Consider the following 10,225-nt stretch of genomic DNA (forward strand, 5'->3'; position numbering starts at 1 on the left):
AAAAAAAAAAAAAAAGTTCTACAAAATCATAAAAGCCTTTAAGAAAAAATGTCAAAATTTGAAGCTATTTTCTTTACATATCCTCCATTTAGTTCTACACACTTCTGAAGGTGGTGTTTCATCTCTCTGACCATTCCCCCAAAGTATTCCGTGTTCTTTGATTTACACCATGCCAAAGTGGCAGTTTTGGCATCTTCAAGGGACCCAAATTCATGTTCATTCAAAACGGTCTTTGAGTTTGAGGAACAAAGCAAAGTCTAAAGGGGCAATACCAGAACTGTAGTGTGAATGGGGTAAGGTTTTCCAATGAAATTCTCATAAAACAGCCCTTGCTATCCTTGAAGAATTAGCAGGGGCCTTGTCATGATATTCCTCATCACAACCCTCCTGGCATTTTTCTGACCAATGCCATTTTCAATTTCCTGATGTCTTCATAATAAACCCCAGTAATTGTTCTGAATCCTTCCCAGAAACTCAATCAACAAAAGGAGGGGATGGGTTGATTTTGAAGTCCAGGAGCGGAGGAACCTGGGACCATCAAGGGAGAGGAGTGGAGTGTGGGACCCTATCCAGAGAAGCAGTGACACCAGAGATGGAGGCAGAGATGATGACATGGAAAGATGGAGCGGTACACCCTGAAAGTCTGCCCCCTGGCAATCAGCAAACAGACCCTCTCCCTCCCTGAGTACAGAGTCTATAGCCTCTCCATCTCTCCAAGTCATCCTCTCTGCCTCTATCTCTGGTGTCACTGCTTCTCTGGATAGGGTCCCGCACTCTGCTCTTCTCCCTTGATGGGCCCAGGGACCTCTGCTTCTGAACTGCAAAATGAACCACTCCCCTCCTTTTATTACAAAATGTCTACCTTTACATTTCCAACCCTCACAGTCAGTCCTGATAGCAATTATTTACTATTGTAGTGTAAGAGTCTTATCCCCATCTCCTTTCATCAGCCCCACCCAGACAGGTTGGAAACCACTCAGCGGAGATTGTACCTTCCTCTGCACTCTCTGGAACTAGGCCTTCTCTTAAAAGCTTGTAAGCCAGTTACTTCTTGCCTTTGTAGCCCCCACCACCACCATTTTGGGTAACCAATGTCTAAGTTGCCCATCCCTGTCAACCCTGTGCACCGAGGGAGTGGGAATAATCCTCACTGTAAAGATTTGTTCCCTCTTTTGAGTTACTGCATCCATAAGAATAGGTCAAGTTTATCAAATTGTAGTGGATTACTCTTTTTTCCTCTTCTTTCTTCTTCTAGTCAAGTTCTGATCATCCAGCCATTGAAGCCAGGTCAAGCGGCTACTACCTACAAGTATGGGTGTTCTTGTCCATCTCCCCTCACTTAATATCAGCTGGATGCTTCGCTCTACAATCTAGTCCTCTGTGACCATGCCCCTGTCTCTGGGCCCAGTAGTAACCAGGTCTTGCCATACTGATGGCCAACCAGGTCTCAACCCAGGTTGACAGGAGTCCATTGAACATGGTCAGACTTAGCTCACAACTTCATTGCTGTTTTCCCCCCACTTCCCCTTATTGGTGACCAATGTGGTCACCAGCAAGACCACATGCCTGCTCGTGTATTCCCCTTGAGTCTCAGTCTTGGAAGGGGGCTTCCCCTGAGGGGACTTGACCGCTTGTCTTGATGGCTCCCAGGTGAACAATTTGCTTGTTCTTATAGTAGTCAATCAGACTGCCGTTATTGTTGTTGATTTTTCCTGCTAGTCTTTCTTTCAAGAAGTATCTTCTGTTCTTCTAGCAGCTCCAGGCTGGTCTGCTTGTCCTTTCAAGTGGAAACTTCCCACCTCAAAAGATTCTGGATGGGGATCAGGATTCCACCGATGATCTTATGCAATGTAAAGGCTCTGCAGGAAGCCTCAGAAGCCACTGTCTTTTTATTAGACCTTGTTCTCTGTATCCTATTGGTAAATCCATGACTTGTCCTCAGGCATGATTCCTTCCATAAAATTTCATTAGTTTCAATCTTGTATAAAAGACTGGTAGCTTGTTGAGCTGGCTGGTTTTCGTGCAACTTCTTTTGGTACCCACTGAGACAAAAACTTGCTGAAGCTGAGATATTCACTTAAAATTGTGAAAGTCATGTGAGATCCCAACTTCAGTAACTATCTCATTAATGGTAATTCTAGTCTTCTTCATCCATATCTGAACTTCAGCCATAGTTTCTTCATTCATCAAGGTTGACGGTCTTCTATCTCTTGGTTTATCTTTCAAGTCTTCCTGACCTTCCTTAAAATGCTTGATCCATCTTAAAACTGATGTTTCATGTGGGACAACATTCATGTAAACTTGTTGCAAAGCTTCAATAATTTGGGAAGATGTCTACTAGAGTTTTGTTTAAATTTTTTTATTAGCCTGACCTTGAAATCATTTCTTTCAAAGGCACAAAAAGTATCACCCTGATGAGTTCTGCTCCTCAGAAACCCTATACAAAGTTGCTATGGATTGGAATTGACTCAGTGGAACCTAACAGCAATAGCAATGAACCCTGATGTCCTGGTATAGGGCTGTAGGATAAACACTAGACTGCTAGCCACAAGGTTGGCAGTTGAAACCCACCAGCTGCTCTTGGAAACCCTATACAGGGTCACTATGAGTTGAAACTGACTTGAAAGCTAGCAACAACGAGACTAAGACAAGTGTGTTACTGAGAGGACTTGTCTACACCCATTCAGGGGTCACAAAGGCATATTTTGTTAGGAATAAACTCATGCATGTATGAACTGGAACTTTTGCTGTTGTTAAATGCCATTGAGTCAGTTCTGACTCATAGCAACCCAGTATAGAGTTTTCTAGGAGCAACTGATGAATTTAAATCACCAGCCTTGTAGATCAAACCAACTTTGTGGTCCAATGCTTATTCTACAATGCTACACCAGGACCCTAGTAAAAATATTTTCTGTCTTACCCTCATATACATGGACATTTTGGCAAAGCAAACTTGCTTGCTCTGGATTCTGTATCTAACTCATTATCATCTGACCTCTGGTTCTTGGGATTTGTCAGCCACCACTGACTATGATGTTTTTGAGGTTTGGTGTTCGGGGAGAATATTGAAAGTGCCATGGGCTACTTAAAGAACCAACAGATCTGTGTTGGAAGAAGTGCAGCCAGAGTGCTCCTTGGAGGCCAAGATGGCCAAACTTCGTCTCTCATACGTTGGACATATTGTCAGGAGGGACCAGTCACTGGAGAAGGATATCATGTTTGGTAAGGTGGAGGGTCAGAGAAAAAGAGGAAGACTCCCAGAGAGATGTATTGGCCAAGTAGCAGCATCGATGGACTCAAGCGTGGCAAAAATTGTGAGGTTGGCCCAGGACCGGGCAGTGTTTCGTTCTGTTGTGCATAGGATCACTATGAGTCAGTACTGACTCAATGGCACCTAACAACAACAACTGCATATGAACCACAATCCTGCTGTCTTACTTGCCTATCTTGGATTCACTTGCCTCTGCAGGTATGTGATCCGGAGAACACCTTCAGCACAGCACCTGACCCAAGAATTGGAACTTAACAGCTTCCTGAGTCATTTCCTAGAGATGAAACTCTCTCTCTTTCTCTATCTCTGTCTTTCTCTCCCTCTCACCATACACACATACACACAAGGGGGTTTCAAAAAGTTCATGGAAAAAAATCTACTATCTTTTAATTCCATTTTTCCCAAGAACTTTTTGAAGCACTCTGAATGTGTGTGTGTGTGTGTATACATAGAGATATAATACATATATCTGCAACACAACAGGATAAGTAAAAAAGTATTGCTTCAAAATCATAGAAACTTTTAAAATATTAACATGTAAAGCTTTTGTTTCTTGGCATATCTTCTATCCATGTCATTACCCTTATGAGAGTGGTGCTTCCATATCCCTAACCCTTCCCTGGAGAATTCTACACTGTTCAGTTTGCATCATGGCAAAACAACAGTTTGCCATCCTGGAGGGATTTAAACCATGCTCCCTTTCGATATTTTTGAGTTTGGGAAACAAGAAAAAGTCTAAAGGAGCAAGATCAGGGCTGCAGGGTGGACAGAGTAAGGTTTCTCAATGAAATTCTTGTAGGACAGCCCCTGCTATCCTTGAAGAATGAGCAGGTAGATTGTCATGATGAGGAAATTCCCCTACCCTTCATCTCACCATGCAATTTTCAGTTTTCTTAAAATTTCTTCCTAATAAATCCCCATGACCATCCTGTGTCCTTTAAGAAAAATCTATCAAGATGATTCCTTTGTAACTCCAAAAAGCAATTACTATAACCTTCTGAGCTGACCTTTCTGCTTTGAGACTTTAACTGACTAAGCAGATCTTCTCAGCAGTCACTGTTTTGATAGGCTTTTTTTTTTAAAGGCACCATAAGAAACTATTGGAGTCCTGGTGTGGCACTGTGGGTTAATGCCCTGAACTGCAAGGTTGGTTTGAATAGCAAGGTTGGCCGTTCAAGCTCACCAGTCACTCATCAGAAACCCTATACTGGGTCACTATGAGTTGGAACTGACTCAATGGTACCTAACTACAACAACAAGGAAAATAGCATGAGGCAAATCTGCTGCACAAGACCTCTTTAAAGTGTTTAAGGTGCTTCTGACCCAAGCCAGGGTATTTTCATTAGTCTATGTGTACTCCTCGGAAAACCTATACAGGGTCGCTATGGGTCAGAATTGACTCAACGTAACTTAACAACAACAACAACAATGTGTACTCCTGGTGTGGTATTTTAGGATCAGCACTGGACTGCAAACCACAAGGTCAGCAGTTCAAACCCACCAACTGCTCCTCAAAAACCCAATACGGGGTCGCTATGAGTCAGAACTGACTCTACTGACTCAACAGCACTTAATAACAACATGAGCACGTGAGAAGTTGGACAATGAATAAGGAAGACCACAGGAGAATTGATGCATTTGAGTTATGATGTTGGGGAAGAAAAGTCCAAGTATCACAGACCTCCAAAAGAACAAATGAATCTGTGTTGGAAGAAGTCCAGCCAGAACGATCCTTGGAAGCCTGGATGGCGAGATTTCATCTCTCATACTTTGGACATGTTATCTGGAGGGACCAGTGCCTGCAGAATGACATCATGCTTGGTAAAGTGGAGGGTCAGCAAAAAAGAGGAAGGTGCCCCACCTGATGAATTGGCGCAGTGGCAGCCACATGGGCCTAAGGATGACAATTGTGTGGATGGTGCAGGACCAGCTAGGAAGTGTTTCATTCTGTTGTGCATAGAATTGCTGTGAGTCGGACCCAACTCGTCAGCACCTAACAACAACAACAAGGAAACTATGTCAAATGTATTACTGAACGCACTTGTCTGGAGACATCCACTGAGCACAGGAACATGTTTAATAAACCCATGTATGTATAAACTGGAACCACAGTAGCAATACATTTTGGGAAAATGTAATTAAAAGATCATTTAAATTTTCCTCAAACTTTTTGAAGCCCCGTGTGTGTTTGTTTGTGTGTGTGTGTGTGTGTGTGTGTGTGTGTGCAGAGAACCATGCCTAAGATAGGGTGGTTAATTCGGGTTTTTTTTGGTAAGTACCATCAAGTTGGTTCCAATGCTTAGCAATCCTGTATAGGGTTTCCAAGGAGCAGCTAGTAGGCTTGAACTGCCGGTCTTAGAGTTAACAGTAAGATAGGGTGGAAATACAAATTCTCAGCAGCAGCAGGTCAAACTGGCATGAACCAGTTCAAAATCCTACTTTGGACTTAAGCCTCTATATTTTAACAAAGTCCTAAAAATTAAGGCTAGGAGAATCCCAGCTTTAAGCAAAATTCTAAAGTAAGTACAGTAAAAACTGAGAATTGTAACTCAGTGGAACTACCTTGTTTTTCTGGGTCTTGCAAGTTTTCTGCCTTTGGCAGGGTGCAGTCAACACTTTACTATTGCTCTCTATTTAGTGCAAAATATTTTAGTTTTCCTTCTTGGATCGATTACTGTCTTCTCCGGTTTCAGTCTTTCGCAGGTTTTATTGTCTCTCATACTTTGGATATATTGTCAGGAGGGACCAGTTACTGGAGTAGGATATGATGTTTGGTAAGGTGGAGGGTCAGAGAAAAAGGGGAAGACCCCCAGTGAGATGGATTGGCAAAGTGGCAGCATGATGGGCTCAAGCATGGCAACAATTGTGAGGTTAGCCCAGGACTGGGCAGTGTTTCGTTCTGTTGTGCATAGGGTTGCTATGAGTCGTTACCGATTTGATGGCATCTACCAACAACAACAATGTAAAATGAGTCTGTGGTACGTCAAAAATTAAAATTATAAGAAAACTGAAGAAGATCTGGCATAGTTAAGTAACTTTGTCCAAGGCTACATTTGTTGTTGTTGTTAAGTATCATTGTGTTGGTTCCAACTCACAATGACCCTGCATAGGGTTTCTGAGGCTTTAAATCTTTGTGGGACCCGAAAGCCTCATCTTTCTCATGGAGCAGCAGGAGGGCTTGAACCGCAGACCTTGTGGTTCAGAGTCCAGTACTTATTATATAGAGTGACCTAGCTCCTCAAGGGTACATTGCTTGTACCTAAATCTGGGTCAGAATGTGTGTGTCTCCTATCACGAAGTCAGTCTGCCTTCCATTTTAGTATAAAGTTTACATGTTAAACTCTTGTACAAAAATAATTGCATTTTAACATGGATCAGTGTCATAAACTAATTAAGGGAAGACTAACGATGTCATTTCAAGCATTAGTTATCTTACTGATTCAAATGCACCCCACACATTTTCATCTCACCACCCAAACCATACATCTATCCCCAGGCATGCTAAGTACAATTTCTATAAACTCATACTGACTGGGTGATCAATGTTCACACAGAATACATCTCCTTCTGATGGGTGACCTGCTGAAGAATTAGCGCTGGATTCAAACACTTGTAGAATCTTAGAGATTACATATCTTTTGAAAATCAAAATTCATGCTAAATGTCTCTTATTACTTCTTTCCTTATCACATACATATACATATGGAACTACAGAGTTACGTTCTTTTTTAATAAGCATCTTAATTTGGCACTTCAGTAATTGCATTAAAGGATATTTGAGTATCATAAGGGAACATATAGATGAACAATAATGTTATGATTTTAATACTTTCCTTTCAGTTGTACTTAAATTCATTTAGAATTATTAAGTTAACACATTTAACTATTTATAAATTTCCATGTTTTAAAATATAAATAAGCACTTTGATTCTCTCAGTTGAGTAAATTACTTTTGGGAAGTAAAGTACATTTGGAAGTATATTTGTAGAGCAGTTAGCCCATTGCAACAGTGAATTCAAAGATGCTGCCTCTTTAGTTTTATATTTGTATTAAATAACAATCTATGTGTCTATCATAACCATGCTGCAATACTTTTGCATGTGTATTAATTGTTGTTGGGGTTAAGTGTCATGAAGTCAGTACCAATTCACAGCGATCCTTCTGAAGAGTGGCTGGTGGGTTTGAACTGCCAACTTTGAAGTTATCTGTCCAGTGCTTATCCTACAGTGCCACACCAGGACTTTAAGAAAATTAATAAGTGGAGTACTTTTGTTTTTTTTCCAATAACATCAATTCAATGTAATGGATCTTTACCTCTGTTCATTACCTTCTTTGTAAATGACAACCATGATCTCCAATATATTTGTTGCTGTGATTTTACCATATGTTATACTTTCATATCATCAATTTCATATCCATAGATATAGTCTATAACTTATATTTTAAAATTTGTGTTATTAAATTGCAGAAACATCATCACAGAAGATTTGAGTATGGACCGGTTCTCATGATTAGTCTTGATGAGTAGTCTAAGATAGATTTGATGAGTATCCTTCCTAACTTCAGTTGGATGAAATGTACATCCCCTCTCATCCTCAACAAACAGGACTAAATTCAGATCTGAACTCTTGATCTTGCATGACTTTAAACAATAGTCTATTTTTCTTGAATGCATTGAAAGTTTAGAATCCTGTGGATTATTTTCCCCTTGAATGACCATCATCTAACTCTGCACATGGAAATGTTCTTTAGAAATATGTGCTGCTTCTTCCCTCTACATATGCTGTATGATGTGGAAGCATCACACCAGAGTGATGTGTAATGTATGTGTGCTGGCCAGTTTGATCTTCTGAAATTGGAAAGCACAAAATCTCTCTGGAACAACTTCTTTGACTGGATCATCATAGAAAAGAAATTTGTCACTCTGCCAAAGACAAAACCGCTGCTGGGTTTAGTTTTGAATTTTATAAAGTGAGTAAGTGGGAAATCTTTACACATTCACTTCAAGCTCTAGTTATGAATAATTAAATGAATATATTATTGATCCAGTTTTCCCCTCAAGCTCAACCAGCAAAGACATCTTCAGTTCATGTGAAAAAGATGCTTCATGGGTTTTTTTCTTGAAAATTATGAGTGAGCTGCCAAACATCACTGAAATTATATGCTTATAAGCAAGAATAATATGCTTTCTATAAAATAATACAGTAGAGAGTGAAACAACACGCAAGAGCTTTGTGTAATGCATGTATGACTCCGGAAATTTCAATTGACACAAGTGTTTTCTTAGTATTGCCTCAAATGTCTTATTCTTCATCAACTCTCATCCTACCTTAGGCCCACAGTTGTGGTGGAGGTTGGGGGACAGACCTAGTGAATATCATCAAACAGCATATGTGCATTTGCCTTCCATGTTCCAAGTCCATTGTCAGAAACAGTTTATTACCTGAACAAAAATAGAGCCTTCACATTATAAATAACGACTTTCAATTTCAAGTGCTATTCTATGTCATTGAACAGGTATGCACTCAACGGAGGACTACTCCATTCAGCAAACCACAAATCTGAAACAAGATTATGTCTGCCCAGAAGGGAAGGGTATCTTTTACATTTTTGCACAAAGCACACATGGGAGAATAAAAGAAGGCAAAAGTCATTGAGTTAGGCCTTTCCCCAAGAAACTTCAATCAGACGAAATGCACTTGGTTAATATACAAAAAGGTATTATTTATTACATGGATCAGGAGCAGCTCTGTGAGGAATTTTGTCACTCTAAATGGTATCTTGATTTCCAGGCTTCAAACCATGGTTCAGTCATTATCAATAAAGCAAAAGGACCCAAGTTTGTAAAACATGGGTGAACCCAGAAAGATAACTAGAATGGGAGAAATTATGGTTGATGCCCAGTTGTTGTTGTTGCTAAGTGTCGTCGAGTTGGTTTCAATTCATAGCAACCCTTTAAAGGGTTTCCAAGGGGCGGCTGGTGAGCTTGAACTGCTGACCTTGCAGGTCAAAATGACCTTGCAGTCCAGCACATTAGCCCACTGCGCCACACCAGGACAAATCGCCTTCTTAGAAAACAAGGACAGCATGTTCATTGCATAATAACCAAATCTCTTCAACAGCAGAGTTGGAAACAACGATGCCCCCACTCAAAAATGGCGGCCAACGGCGGAGCTTTTAATATGTGTCACTCTCCACAATCCTGGCAATAATCCAGTCTTCTGCACCTGGCCCCTGAAAGGGCTCACTACGCCTCTTCCCAGTCTCCCTGACTCCAGTGTTTCAAGCCATCAATTTCCCTGTTCTACTTTGGCCAATTTTTTTTCTTTCGAATCTGGGTCTGTTCTAATTGCATTTCATCATCCATAACGGAACTGATTTGAGCCAGTTCAGAATGCTGATTGGTTTTGCCATCTGTAAAACAGAAGTTGGAGACTCTGAATGACACAAACAGTTAAGAATTCTATTGAAAGTTTGAACCTACTCACCCACCTACCCAGCAACACCTTGGAAAATAGACTGGATGATCTGTTTCCAAAATCCCTAGGAGGCAACTGAAAACCCTATCCAACAATTCCATTCTGCACATATGGGATTGTCATAAATGGGAATCAACTCAAAAGCTTCTAACAGCAACAAAACAGGATTTATGAGAAATATTCAGGCAACAACTATGTAAGAAGATGCTCTTTTACTTACTTACAAAAACAGTTGAAGAGTACAACATGCCTTTTTAGTAAAAGGTAATAGCATAACCCCACCACTCGTCTGTCAGTTTGTCATACTGTGGTGGCTTGTGAGTTGTTGTGATTCTGAAAGCTATGCCACAGGTATTTAAAATACCAGCAGGATCACCCATGGTGGACAGGTTTCAGATGAGCTTCCAGATGAAGACAGACCAGGAAGAGGAATGACGAACTAATTCCGAATATTTAGTCACTGAAAACCTTATGA

This window comes from Chrysochloris asiatica, unplaced genomic scaffold (assembly GCF_000296735.1).
Source record: "Chrysochloris asiatica unplaced genomic scaffold, ChrAsi1.0 scaffold00004, whole genome shotgun sequence".
NCBI classification, from domain to species: domain Eukaryota; kingdom Metazoa; phylum Chordata; class Mammalia; order Afrosoricida; family Chrysochloridae; genus Chrysochloris; species Chrysochloris asiatica.